Here is a 13,754-nt window from a genome sequence, read left to right as displayed (position 1 = left end):
TACCATTGACCTCATCTCCCACCTATGCCCAATAAGGCCATCCTCCCCTACATATACAGCTGGAGTCATGTGTCTCTCCATATGTGCTCTTAGGCTGGTGGTTTAGACCCTGGGGAACTCTGGCTGGTTGGTATTGTTGCTCTCCTCATGAGGCCACCAACCCTTTAGGCTCCTTCAGTTTACTCTCTAACTTCTCCATTGGGAACCTTAGATCCGATTAATGGTTAGCTGTGAGTATCTGCCTCTGGGTATGTCAGACTTTGGGGGACCTCTAAGGAGACAGCCTTATCAGGCTGCTGTCAGCTTTCCTTTCCTGACATCCATATCAGAGTCTATTTTTGGTGACTGCACATGGAATGAATACCCAGGTGGAATGGTCTCCACACAACCTCTTCTTCAGATTCTGTCCCACACTTTGTCTCCATATTTGCTCCCTTGGGTATTTAGTTACTCCTTCTAAGAAAGACCTAGGCATCCTCACTTGTTCTTTCTTCTTCATGAGCTTCCTGTCGTCTGGTAGTTGAATCTTTGTTGTTTCAAACTTTTGGGCTAATCTCCGCTTATCAGTGAGTAAATACCATGTGTGTTCTTTTGTGATTGGGTTACCTCACTCAGGATGATATTTTCTAGTTCCATCCATTTACCTAAGAATTTCTCGAATTCATTATTTTTAACAGCTGAGTAATATTCCATTGTGTAAATGTACCACATTTTTTGTATCCATTCCTCTGTTGAAGGGCATCTGGGTTCTTTCCAGCTTTTGGCTATTATAAATAATGCTGCTATGAACATAGTAGAGCATATGTCTTTGTTATATGTTGGGGCATTTTCTGGGTATATGCCCAGGAGTGGTATAGCTGGATCCTCAGGAAGTGCTATGTCCAATTTTCTGAGGAACCGCCAGACTGACTTCCAGAGTGGTTGTACCATCTTGCAACCCCACCAACAATAAAAATATGGAACGCTTCACGAATTTGCGTGTCATCCTTGCGCAGGGGCCATGCTAATCTTCTCTGTATTGTTCCAATCTTAGTATATGTGCTGCTGAAGCGAACACATATTTAGTATTTCTTGCTTTACCACTTATATATTGTTCTTGTTGGGGGTTCTGTTTTTATTGCTAAAGCAAACATTTTGTGTTTTATTTTTTAATTAATTAGTTAATTAATTTACATGCCAAATGCTGTCTCACCAGTACTATGTGCCAGGGTCCTCTTTGCTTGGTGGCTCAGTGTCTGAGAGGGTCCAGGTTAGTTGACTTTGTTGGTCTTCCTGTGGAGTTCCCATCCCCTTCAGAATCTTGAATCCATTCCCCAGCTCTTCCATAAGAGTTCCCAGCCTCCATCCAATCTTTGGCTGTGGGTATCTGCATCTGTTTCAATCAGTTGCTAGGAAGAGCCTCTCACAGGGCAGTTTTGTTAGGTTGCTGTCTGCAAGCATAACATAGCTACAGGCATGACTTGTTTGGCGTTAGTGAGAGAAGATGCCCCTACCCTGGTACAGACTTGATGCACTAGGGTTGGGAGGTATGAGGGGCACCCTAACAGAGGAGAAGTGGAGGCAGGATGGAGAAGTGTCTCAAAAATATTAATCTGAGTGAGGTAACCCAGACCCAAAAGGACATGCATGGTATGTACTCAGTGATAAGTGGATATGAGCCATAAAGTATAAGATACTCATGATATACCCCATGAACCCAAAGAAGTTGAACAAGAAGGAAGGTCCAAGTGTGGACGCTTGAATATCTCTTAGAAGGAGGAATAAAATAGTTATAGGGGGTAGAGGGAAAAAGAGAACTGGGTGAGAGAAGGGATGGGGAGGGGGTATGGTGAGTCAGGATCAGGTGTGGGTAGGGGCAGGAAAGAGAAACAGAGGGAAAGCTTTATTTTTTTATTTTACTGCAAAATCTAATTTTTACACATAGTTAAAGATAATACTACTTTTTCAACATATGTCCAGGCAACACAATGAAGATATTTTAAAGAACTGTAATGGCTAAGTTAGAACCAAAATTTCTGATTTATTAGTGTTCAACCTGATGGATGATAGTTTTTAGAATCTCATAAATGAGAATTTGAAATATGAAAAAGGGCAAGAATTAGTTCAAGGATGATTGTGTAATACTCTATAATCATTTCCTATTGGATGATATTTTATCACCTAGCTTTTCTATGATTTGCTGCATTCAGAGAAGATCTTGCATAGTCACATTAGGAAAGGCATAATACTTAATAATTCTTAACAATTTGAATTGTGCAGAATTCTGATATGACTGGTAGGTAGCTTAGTAGTTTTCAAAGTTATTATATATAATACACACACACACACACACACACACACACACACAGACACACACAATTGGATTTATTACGGGATGAGAAAAAGAGACATCCAAATAGACAAAATCATTATTTTTCCTAGCAAGCTAAATATGTTATATTTACTTCTTTATATAAATCAATGTCCTATTGATGAATTAGTTACCCAAATCAGACTCAACTTACAAAGTAAGCTCCCATGGGTTTCACCTCCAGTAGTGAATGACATCAGTAAGAAGGTTTCATTTTCCACTTAGTCACTTATAACTGAAGGTGAGGAATGAGTGGTAACAATTTCCTAAATAGCAGGAAAAAAACCCATTTGTTTTAATATTGATTTTAAGATGATCTCTGTTGGAAATGCAGTTCTTTATAACTTACTAAGTAATGGGGAATTGTGAGAGTAAAATCCATTTTTCACCATTGTATCACTTTTTACATTACACAGAATGAGTCAGATGTGTACAGTCACCATTTCTTTTATCAATATATAATAATCTTACTGTGCCTACATATACAGTTCATAGTAACTATAGCTTACACATGGCTGTTTAGCTTTCTTTGGAAGCATGAGTAACAGAGACAGCTAATAGAACAGTTCAATTCATTTGCGAAGTTGCACTGTGTGCATTTCAGAAACAACTATGCATTTGCTTCCTTATTGAAAAGAAATCATCCCCAGTGTGTGAATGTATGGAACGACCAGGCAAAAGCAATTCCACTTATTCATCGCAGTGCGCAATGACACCAGCGATGTTAATCTTAGTGGCAATTAAAGGAATCACGATCTCTCCTGTTTCCCTTACAGAAACCCAGCCATGTGCCCACAGCTTCTAGAAAGCTCCGAGTTTCAAATAACAACCTGAAAATAGGATTGAACAAAAAGCTGAAATACTAGACCACGCCATTCTCTCCCAGCGACAATACAAGCAGTGAAGACTGAAGACATTATGTAGTTTAGCTTTATTCTATTACACAGCCGCAGCTGCTTCTAAGGATCTGCCTCAAAGGGATTCACCATCTCAGTGCTTCAGCCACTCCTGACTGGAAACCTGCTCTCCCTTGAACTTCATGAAGCTCTGGCCTTGGAGGTCTGCTTGCCCTTTCCGTACTGTGAGCTCTCATCTCTAAATAGTCACATAGATTGCTCTTTCTGTACTATTTGTGTTATTTTGTCTCTGACTTTTAGGAAATGATTCTTGATAAATTCAATGGAGCAGCTTAAACTGCTGCTCTTCTCACCTTTACTCCCCATTTGCTTCTCATTAGATAAATAAACCTGTATGTCAGTCACTAACCACCTGATTCTTAACACATGGAACTAGTTATTTTGATTGTCAAGTTCTTTCTTCATTTTCTTATGACCAAAGTTCTATACAGAAAGACAGAGAATTATAATGACTATAATATTTAAACATATAAATATGTAGCCACCAAAATTTATTTAGGGTATCAGTACAGAATAGAAGATCAATTTGTTTTTGTATATTTTAAAAGTATCACATAGATACTATAAATTCCATTTATATGTTCCTAGACCCAGATGTTTATACTTTATCTTATCTTTTTTTTTCCTATAACTATTTTATTTTAGGATTGAAAAATATACCCAACTTTAAGAACTGCTTAATGTATTTTGGCCATTTAACTTGAATTTTTAAAATATAATTTCATCTCTTTATTTTCCTTTGTCTAAAGTGTGAAATCTTTGTTTTGTTAAAATGTGTGTAATAGTTAACCAATTTCCTTTTTATTATGTATTTGTTGTCTTCTCTTTTTTTTCTTCCTTCCTTTCTTCCTTTCTTCCTTCCTTCCTTTCTTTCTTTCTTTCTTTCTTTCTTTCCTTCCTTCTTTCTTTTTTTGCAGGGTATAGGTGGGTATGAAACTCACAGTAGACCAGAATGGCCACAAACTTGCAGTAATTTGCATACTAGGTTGATAGGCATGTGCGTAATGATGTGCCATCATGACCAGACAGTTAACCAACGTTAATGAGAGACATCTCCAGTCGTTGAGGAATGTTTGTCTCTACTGATACTTTTCAATTATTTTAACCTTCTCTCACAATTCTTAGACCAAACTGAGTACTTCTTTTATTTAAATAAGTTACTTTATAGGGAACATAAATGGTTTAAGGGGGACTCAGCAAATTGTCCTTTAAAAAAAACAACTTTCAAATCAGACAGAGTATGGTTAGAGAGTCTGATAGAAGCTGGTTATTAATTTCATTTGTGCATAAAAAGTAACAATTTTCTCTACTCATAAGCCTATTATGAGATTAAGTATATATGGGAAACATTCAGGATATGCATATTCTTATTCAAAAACAAGAATTTCATTTTCCTTTATTCCTCTACTTTCCAATGAAAATACTGAAATCTAAGATCCTACTGCTCTTTCTTAAGGGCTGTGGTGATGTTAATGACTAACACATGCTCAGGAAACATGTTCTGACTACTTGGTGTTATCAGTCACTCAGAGCTTTGACTCAGTACATTTCTGATGACTTGAAATCATCACTACCAGCTAGCCAGAAAGTCTCAGGCCAGCTAAAGCTCATAATTACTTATCAAGAAAACCATAACTTCTTGGCCTAGGAAAGAACAGTTTCAGAAAAATCTGCTCAATTTATGCCTAGTTATCTCAAATGGACATAACTGGAATGGACAGACCTGAAATTGAAGTCATTCAGTTGTCACTAGTGGGAAGAGGCAGATGTTCATAGTAAAAAAAGGTTGCAAAAGAGGTAACTTCCATTAGATTTAATGCCTGGGTGGAGTACGTATAGTGTCTCATGAACCTACTTAGAAGTGAGGTAATTTGGATATATTATCTGTTTAAAGCAGTTTCACCAATGTCAGGTCTGAAGTTACTCTAAAAGAAAAAAAAAGAACATTTGTCACCAAGCCTGAAATAGAAAGTGTAGTTTCTGGCTACAGAGTATAACCTGGAATGAGAGGACTATGTCAGCATCTGGCTAGTAAATTACCTCAGCAGAAAATCTGTACTTTGTTGACAAATGGTCTAGCTACTTTCTCACTGAGCCTGAAGGATGAGATATTTCTGGAAGTATAGCTTGTATTCAGTCCTTAACTATGAAAATTTGTTGAGATTTTTCTAGTGCAAGTGCTGTCTGAGACATAAGTAAAATCAAATGCTTATTTTCATGTCTTTTCTCTAAATACAAAGCTGAGTTTGAAAAATATAGATTTTAAAATACATTGGTTGCTATTTATGAATATAAAGTCCAGCAGAAAACAAACATCATGTGACAATTTATTAAAATAAACACAGACATTATATTTCCAGGTTGAATCGTCAAGTTTTTCAAGATGTACTGATAAAATGACAGCATCACTCTCTGGGACCAGAAAACAATATGGAAGAACCAACAATGTCAGTTCCCTTTATTTTGACTATTTAATTTGCAGAAATAAAACAACTAAAAGTTGGAAGAGTCAATGTTAGAATGTAAAAGGATCTTAATTATCTTTCATTTCAACATGTAATACAGATTAAGGTAAAAAAATATGTATAATGGAATGAATTTTGTGACTGAATTTATAAGTTAAGTTACACAAATCCCACGTATCTGTTTTCCCCCACTAAATTGAGGGCTCCTTTCCAGTATTCTAGCATTCGTCTCCATGCTGAGCAAAGAGCTAACTCATTACTATCACTGAGAAAAGTGTCACATTGCCGATGACAAGGCTAGAAGGCCCTATAGTACAAAATTGCAAAGACCTTTCAGTGACATGTTGAATATTCAGGACTTTATTCAGTATATGACTGGGGCCTGCTAACAATGTAGAAGCTATACAGGAATGAGCAAGAGGCATGCGACATACTATTATACCTGTAAATTTGTGGTCTACCCACAAGGCTATCAAGATACATGTCACCACTTCCAATTACTGCAATGACGTAAATTCACATTTTGCATAGTCTTAGCCAGGAGCCACAGCTATAAAACCACACAAGACATAAAGGGAACTTACTCTCTCTAGAAATAAACAACCTAATATCAATAGAAAACAGAAAATGAACATATGTATTTTGTTTTTCCACCTAGTTCTCCTTACTCAAACTGAGGTCTTATTTCCAAAATCCAATAAATTATTTTCTAAAATCCAATAAATCCAATAAACTCTGAAAATATGTTCACACTAATATCTGGGGAGAGCAATAAGAGAGTCAATCGATTATGGGCTTGAGGAACTGTAATCCCTGACAAAGCTCCAAACCTTCATTCACTAATGCATATGGAAAATAATATTAACTACATATATTAATCTCCTGAACCTCTGGGAATGAATGTGAAAAACGAGGAAAATAGTGGCCTTGTGAGAGTTAACAATAAAAATTCAAATACTATCATTGAGTGTCAATTTGCTAAATACCACCACACTTAATGGAAGGAGCATAGATTTCAACTGTCAGTCCTTCTGATTCTAAAAAGCATCAAGAAATTTTTCCCTAAAAAGATAGATTCACAATGTCTTTAAAAACTTAAGATGAGGCAGATCTTCGGTGGCAGCTCTGCCCCCAAATCCAAGAACCCAGAGGAAGCAGGGATCCCAGGCACTCGAACTCAGGCAGTATCCTAGGTAAGCAGACAGCAGGGCCCGCCCTAAACAGGGAGTAACTGGGAACCAAAAGGACCCAGGAAGTCACTCCCGGCCTGGAACACTGGTTCCTTCCAGTCTGGGCCAGAACACTGAGCAGATCTTGGGTGGCAGCTCTGCCCCCAACATCCAAGAAGCCAGAGGAAGCAGGGATCCCAGGTGCTTGAACTCAGGCAGTATCTTAGGTAAGCAGACAGCAGGGCCCGCCCTAAACAGGGAGTAACTGGGAACCAAAAGGACCCAGGAAGTCACTCCTGGCCTGGAACACTGGTTCCTTCCTGTCTGGGCCAGAGCACTGAGCAGATCTTGGGTGGCAGCTCTGCCCCCAACATCCAAGAACCCAGAGGAAGCAGGGATCCCAGGCACTCGAACTCAGGCAGTATCCTAGGTAAGCAGACAGCAGGGCCCGCCCTAAACAGGGAGTAACTGGGAACCAAAAAGACCCAGGAAGTCACTCCCGGCCTGGAACACTGGTTCCTTCCTGTCTGGGCCAGAGCACTGAGCAGATCTTGGGTGGCAGCTCTGCCCCCAACATCCAAGAACCCAGAGGAAGCAGGGATCCCAGGTGCTCGAACTCAGGCAGTATCCTAGGTAAGCAGAAAGCAGGGCCCACCCTAAACAGGGAGTAAATGGGAACCAAAAGGACCCAGGAAGTTACTCCTGGCCCGGAACACTGGTTCCTTCCGGTCTGGGCCAGAGCACTGAGCAGATCTTGGGTGGCAGCTCTGTCCCCAACCTCCAAGAACCCAGAGGAAGCAGGGATCCCAGGCGCTCTAACTTGGACAGTGTCTTAGAAACTACTTCTCAGATCTGAGGCCTAGATCAGACCTCTGCCAGGTCTGCTGTTGTGTGGACCCCGGATTCCACCTGAGACATACTGGAAGGTTCACTCAATCCAGATCCACAGAGGAACAAATGAACTCAGAGCTTCAGACAACATATCCTGAGATATTCTAGAGGAGACACTGCACCCAGAACAGCAGAAACCTAGCTGGACTACTACCTTGGAGGCACCATATCCTGAGGCATCCTAGAGGTACCACTGTAATCAGTGCAGCTGGAAAAGATCACAGAGACATCTGGACCCCTAGGAGATCAGACACAAGCTAGATAACTAGAAAGACAGGCTTCAGTCAGAGACAGCAAGTACAGGCAGCACTAGAGTTAACCAGATGGCAAAAGGCAAGAGCAAGAATGTAAGCAACAGAAACCAAAGTTACATGGCATCATCAGAACCCAGCTCCCCCATCAGAGCAAGCCCTGAACACCCCATCACACCAGAAAAGCAGGAATCAGAATTAAAATCACTTCTCATGATGATGATAGAGGGCTTTAAGAAAGACATAAATAACACTCTCAAAGAACTTAAGGAGAGCACTGGTAGACAGATAGAAACCCTTAAAGAGGAAACACAAAAATCCCTTAAGGAATTTCAAGAAAATGCAACCAAACAGGAAAAGGAATTAAACAGAACCATGCAGGATCTAAAAATGGAAGTAGAAACAATAAAGAAATCACAAAGGGACAATACCCTGGAGATAGAAAACCTAAAAAAGAGATCAGGAGTCATAGACACAAGCATCACCAACAGAATACAAGAGATGGAAGAGAGAATCTCATGTGCAGAAGATACCATGGAAAACATTGACACAACTGTCAAAGAAAATGCAAAATACAAAAAGCTACTAACACAAAATATACAAGAAATCCAAGACACAATGAGAAGGCCAAACCTAAGGATAATAGGTATAGATGAGGGGGAAGACTCCCAACTAAAAGGACCAGTAAATATCCTCAACAAAATTATAGAGGAAAACTTCCCTAACCTAAAGAAAGAGATGTCCATAAATATACAAGAAGCTTACAGAACTCCAAATAGTTTAGACCAGAAAAGAAATACTTCCCGCCATATAATAGTCAAAACATCAAATGTACAAAACAAAGAAAAAATACTAAAAGCAGTAAGGGAAAAAGGCAAAGTAACATATAAAGGCAGACCTATAAGAATTACACCAGACTTCTCACCAGAGACCATAAAAGCCAGAAGATCCTGGACCGATATCATACAGACCCTAAGAGAACACAAATGCCAGCCCAGACTACTATACCCAGCAAAACTGTCAATCATTATTGATGGAGAAACCAAAATATTCCATGACAAATCCAAATTTACACAGTATCTCAACACAAATCCAGCACTTCAAAGAATAATTGGTGGAAAACTCCAACACAAGGAGGGAAACTACAACCTAGAAAAAGCAAGAAAGTAATCTTCCAAAAACCCCAAAAGAAGATAGTTACACAAACATATCTCCACGGATGTTAGCCCAAAAGCTTGGATTAGTGAAGACTCAACCCACAGACCACATGAAGCTCATGAAGAAGGAAGACCAAGAGGGGATGCCTCAGTTCTACTTAGAACGAGAAATAAAAATGCTCAAGGGAGCAAATAGGGAAACAAAACATGGAACAGAAACTGAAGGAGGGGCCATCAGGAGACCTTTCCACCTGGGTATTCACCCCATGTACAGCCACCTAATCTAAACACTGTTGTGGATGGCTGGAAGTGCATAATGTGAGGAACATGATATAGCTGTCTCCTTAGAGGTCAGCCAAAGACTAAAACACTCAGAGGACAATGTTCACAATTAACCACTGATATGATCAGGGGTTTCCCAATGGAGAACTTAGTGAGAGGACTGAAGGAGCAGAAAGGGTTATTGACCCCAGGTGGAAAGCAACAATACCAAACAACCAGAGCCCCCCCAGGGTCTAAACCACCAGCCTGGGAACACATAGGGAGGGACCCAAGACTCCAGAAGTATATGTAGGGGAGGATGGCCCTGTCAGACATAGGTGGGAGAGGAGTTTCTTGGTCCCATAAAAAAATGAATGAAAAATGAATGAATAAACACACAGTGGGGGGGGGGATGTGAGGGTGGGGCGGGGATAGTGAGGGGGGTAGGTGTGGTCACTGCCTCATAGAAGCATGAGGAGGGGGATGGGATAGGTTTCTGGGTGGTGGGAGGAAGTAGGCTAAGGGGATAAAATCTGAAACGTAAATACTACAACCAATTTTAAGAAGCGGGGGAAAAAAAAATCTTCAGAACCAACATCTTAAAAAAAAAATGTCAGCCACCTGGGGGTGGGAATTTTTTTTTCTTGATACTAAAACTTGTTCTGAGAATTATATATTGCAGAATACACAACCTTGGTGTATCTACTCATCAAGCATACTGAGCAGACCTGCCCAAACCTCTGATGTCCTGGAATTCCATCTGGATTCAGTGAAGACACAGCATCAGAGGCTTATCAACTTACTCTCCCCCCCACCCCTCTTCTAAAATCTCCACACCCTTAATCAGCTTGAAGAAGTTAAAGAAGAGTCAGCGCCTCTATTCCCTGAGCTTGGGGACTAATGTGGTTAATAATGGTCTGTCTTTCTAGGGACAAGTAGTGGTTTTGTTGGAACAGGGGGGATTAGCTAGGACTTACTGCATAGCCATAACCTACTGGTAGAAATCTGTATAATTATTATCAAGATGAAGTTATAAATTCTTAAATGGTACAAAATTTACTTTGATCTCAAATTTAAGGTTTTCATTGGTACGAGCTCCTTATTAATATAAAAGTGAGATGAATATTGATACGCTCATGGGCATTGTGCCTGTATAACACCTTTAGGAATACAGGGCCTAGACTCAGCCCTTTTTTAACTTTTTTAACTTATTTGGGACGGTTAACCTATGAGTTAAGGGACTATAGCAAATTCATATTTTTGAGTTTATTGTTAGGGTGCTTTCCATATTTTATTTAGAAATAGCTGAGTGGAGTTAACAGAAAACAGTCCAGGTTACCTTACATGGATAGTTGGTTTTCAAAACATCAGAAGTCCATAGAACTGATGCTACAAATATTTATATATTAATGTTCATATTGATTAGAGACCTGTCTGCTCCTGACAGCTTCCTGTCGTGGATTCTAAGAAGAAATTGAGCATCCTTTGAGTTACTCCAGTTGTGTGGTAACAGCCACTAGGCAAGAATTGCCTCTCTCCATCTACAGACAAATTACTGTCCAGAAAAGGACACACATGCAGAATAGTCGACTGATTATATCTGCCTAGACAGAGTAATCAGTCCTTAATAATCCTGCATCACCAAGGTCTGTCAGATGATTCTGGGCCAGAAGGCTGAAGATTTGATGCTCCAACGTTTGGTAGTATAGGGGCTTTTCAGGTGTTCAGAGGTCTCTATAAATTGGCTAAGTTTTAGAAGCTATGCTTTGTGCTTCCCACAATTATAGTTAACTCAGTCATTCTGGATTTCTGACGGGCTTGAAAACTTATAGCTATTTACCATAAGAGAAAAGATTTGAGTGGATGGTCATCAGCTGACATTCATCCTAAAGCCAGGTTCAGAACTAAATGTTTTAGTTAGGATAGATGACAGAGGTGCTGGTTAGTCAACAAAATGATGGACTGGGTATTAGGACTATCTTGTACCTCACTGGTACAAATTGGCATAATTATGCTCTAATTGTATTTTGAGAGAAAAGTTTCATTTTAACAGGAAGGGTGATGTGTAGGAGGAGCTAAGGTAGGAGGAGTACTGAGAGGAAGAAAAGGAGTAAGAAGAGGAGGAGAAGAAGGATAGGAGAAGCTAGGTGATGAAAGAGAGAAAGAGGGGGGAGACAGGGAGCAGATATTCATGTATCTCCACCAGTCAAAGATAGTTGTTATATCTAGGTCGGTCAGTGGGTTACACCTCTGATTGAACAATTCCAAACTTATAACGCTTATGATTAACATTATTTAAAAAAATGTATAAATGCAAAAAGGAAAAGGGGGCATAGGATAGGGGTTTCCTAAGGGGGGGAATGGGGAAAGGGGATGGCATCTGAAGTGTAAATAAAATATCTAATAAAAAAAAAAGATTGGAAAAAAAAAAAACTTAAGATGAATGGGGCATCTTCTACTCCATGGAGTGTGCTGACTCTCATATCCTTTTGAAGATCATGCCTGAGTTAAATAGATATAAAATCTGAAAGTTCTAAACAAATAGTCTGTCGTCAAATGCTTTTAAACTAAAAATAATTAAATAAGTCAATTTACTACACAAGAAACTGAATATTCACAGAAACACTAATTGTGAAGAACTCTTTATTATATGGCCATTATTTCATGTCTCAGAGTTTAAAAACATGTAGCTAAGAAATTGTACAAATATTGTGTGAGACTTCTACTTCTTGTCAAGATACATCAAGACACAGAAGCCATTGCTGGCCCCTAAAAATTAAGTAAAGATCCACAGTATTAAAAAAAATGATGTCTGAAGATACTACAAAACTAGAGCAAACTAATTTCTGGGGGGAAAAGATCTGTCCTCTAAAAGAAGAGTTTCTCAGCTGCTCTTATTTTATTTTATGTGACATTCTGAAGGAGGAGGCACCTGCATGGAGAAGGGGAATAGGAAGGCAACTCAACTTGCTACAAATATTTAATGGCTCTAGGCAGGTTGACATGAAAGTTTAGATTTCCAAAAAGCCTGAACCATAGAGAAGTCTACTAATACTTATCATATCTTTCCCACAGTTTTTAATTGAGTACATAAGAAGTCTTTGCCAAGAGACTAAAGACAAGATAAGAGAGCTAAGCGAAAGACCCTGTGAAGTGTTAGGAGTCTCCTCTAAGTTGAACACAGTGTCTGTGTAAAGCCAGAGAGGAGGTGAGTAGAAATCTCAATTCCAGTGATTTCTCATCCGTGCAGTCTGGCAAACACAGGAGAAAACCGTTGTGATCCTGTGTTGCTTCTTAGAAAGATGACAGCTCTGATGAGGTTAGCACATAGGAATCCAAGGGAGAGATCTTCAGAAGACTATGGCTGACACAAGAGTAAATAGTTCCTGGGAATCAGAGTGAAAACTATCATTCAGAGTACAGAGTGGTGGTGGCTCCATTCTAAAGCACAGAAAAAAAGAACTCTTGAATTTGATCATTCCTCTGATCTGATGCCACAGTGTAAAAAAACTCTATCCTTCCCTATAAAAGATTTTGGGTTTTCTTAGTTAGGGTATGCCTGTAAAGAGATACCTTGCAACTCTTATAAAGAAAAATATTTAATTAGGGCTGGCTTACAGTTCAGAGGTTTGGTCCATTGTCAGCATGTTAGGAAACATGGCAGCATGCAGACATAGTGCTGGAAGAGGAGCTGAGAGTTCTACATGTAGGTCTGCAGGCAGCAGGAAGAGAGAGACACTGGGCATGGCACGAGCGTTTCAAACCTGAATACCTACCTCCAGTGACACACTTCCTCCAACCAGGCCACACCTTCTTCAACAAGGCCACACCTCTTAACAGTGCCACTTCCTTGTGACCAAGCATTCAAAACACCAGAGAAGTTACTGGTGAACTGAATATAACTAATGATACAGTGAAATCAGTCTAGCTCAATTGGAACTTGTTAATTAAACCTTTCATATGCATATGGATGGGCATGGCATTTCTTGGAAATGTATGTTATTTACTTTGGTATTTAATGTGATATTTATTGCAAAAAGTGAAAAGAAACCTAAGAACCAATCAAAAACAGGGTATGGACCATTATGATAAATAAAAGAAAATTCAATAGAAGCAGAAATGGAGATTAGCTACATTCTTGGGCTTTTAAGACAGACTTTAGAAGATAAATATAGGGAACATTACAACACAATGATATCTATTTTTATACATCAACAGAGACAATATATGTAATATTTTTTCAGCTTTGTCCAGGACCATCCTCATCAATGTGGTCCATACTTGACTGAACCA

General features: G+C 39.3%; 1 non-coding gene across 1 annotated transcript; it reads right to left on the bottom strand.

The window, feature by feature from the left end:
* Positions 1-950: 950 nt before the first annotated feature.
* On the bottom strand, positions 951-1,057 carry LOC117693898 (U6 spliceosomal RNA). The gene has a single exon (XR_004604490.1). It is a non-coding gene; the product is annotated as a U6 spliceosomal RNA (small nuclear RNA).
* Positions 1,058-13,754: the final 12,697 nt, after the last annotated feature.

The sequence above is a fragment of the Arvicanthis niloticus genome, chromosome 21 (genome assembly GCF_011762505.2).
Source record: "Arvicanthis niloticus isolate mArvNil1 chromosome 21, mArvNil1.pat.X, whole genome shotgun sequence".
NCBI classification, from domain to species: Eukaryota; Metazoa; Chordata; class Mammalia; order Rodentia; family Muridae; genus Arvicanthis; species Arvicanthis niloticus.
Note: the sequence above shows the minus strand (reverse complement) of the source record. Positions and strands in the feature narration are given on the sequence as shown.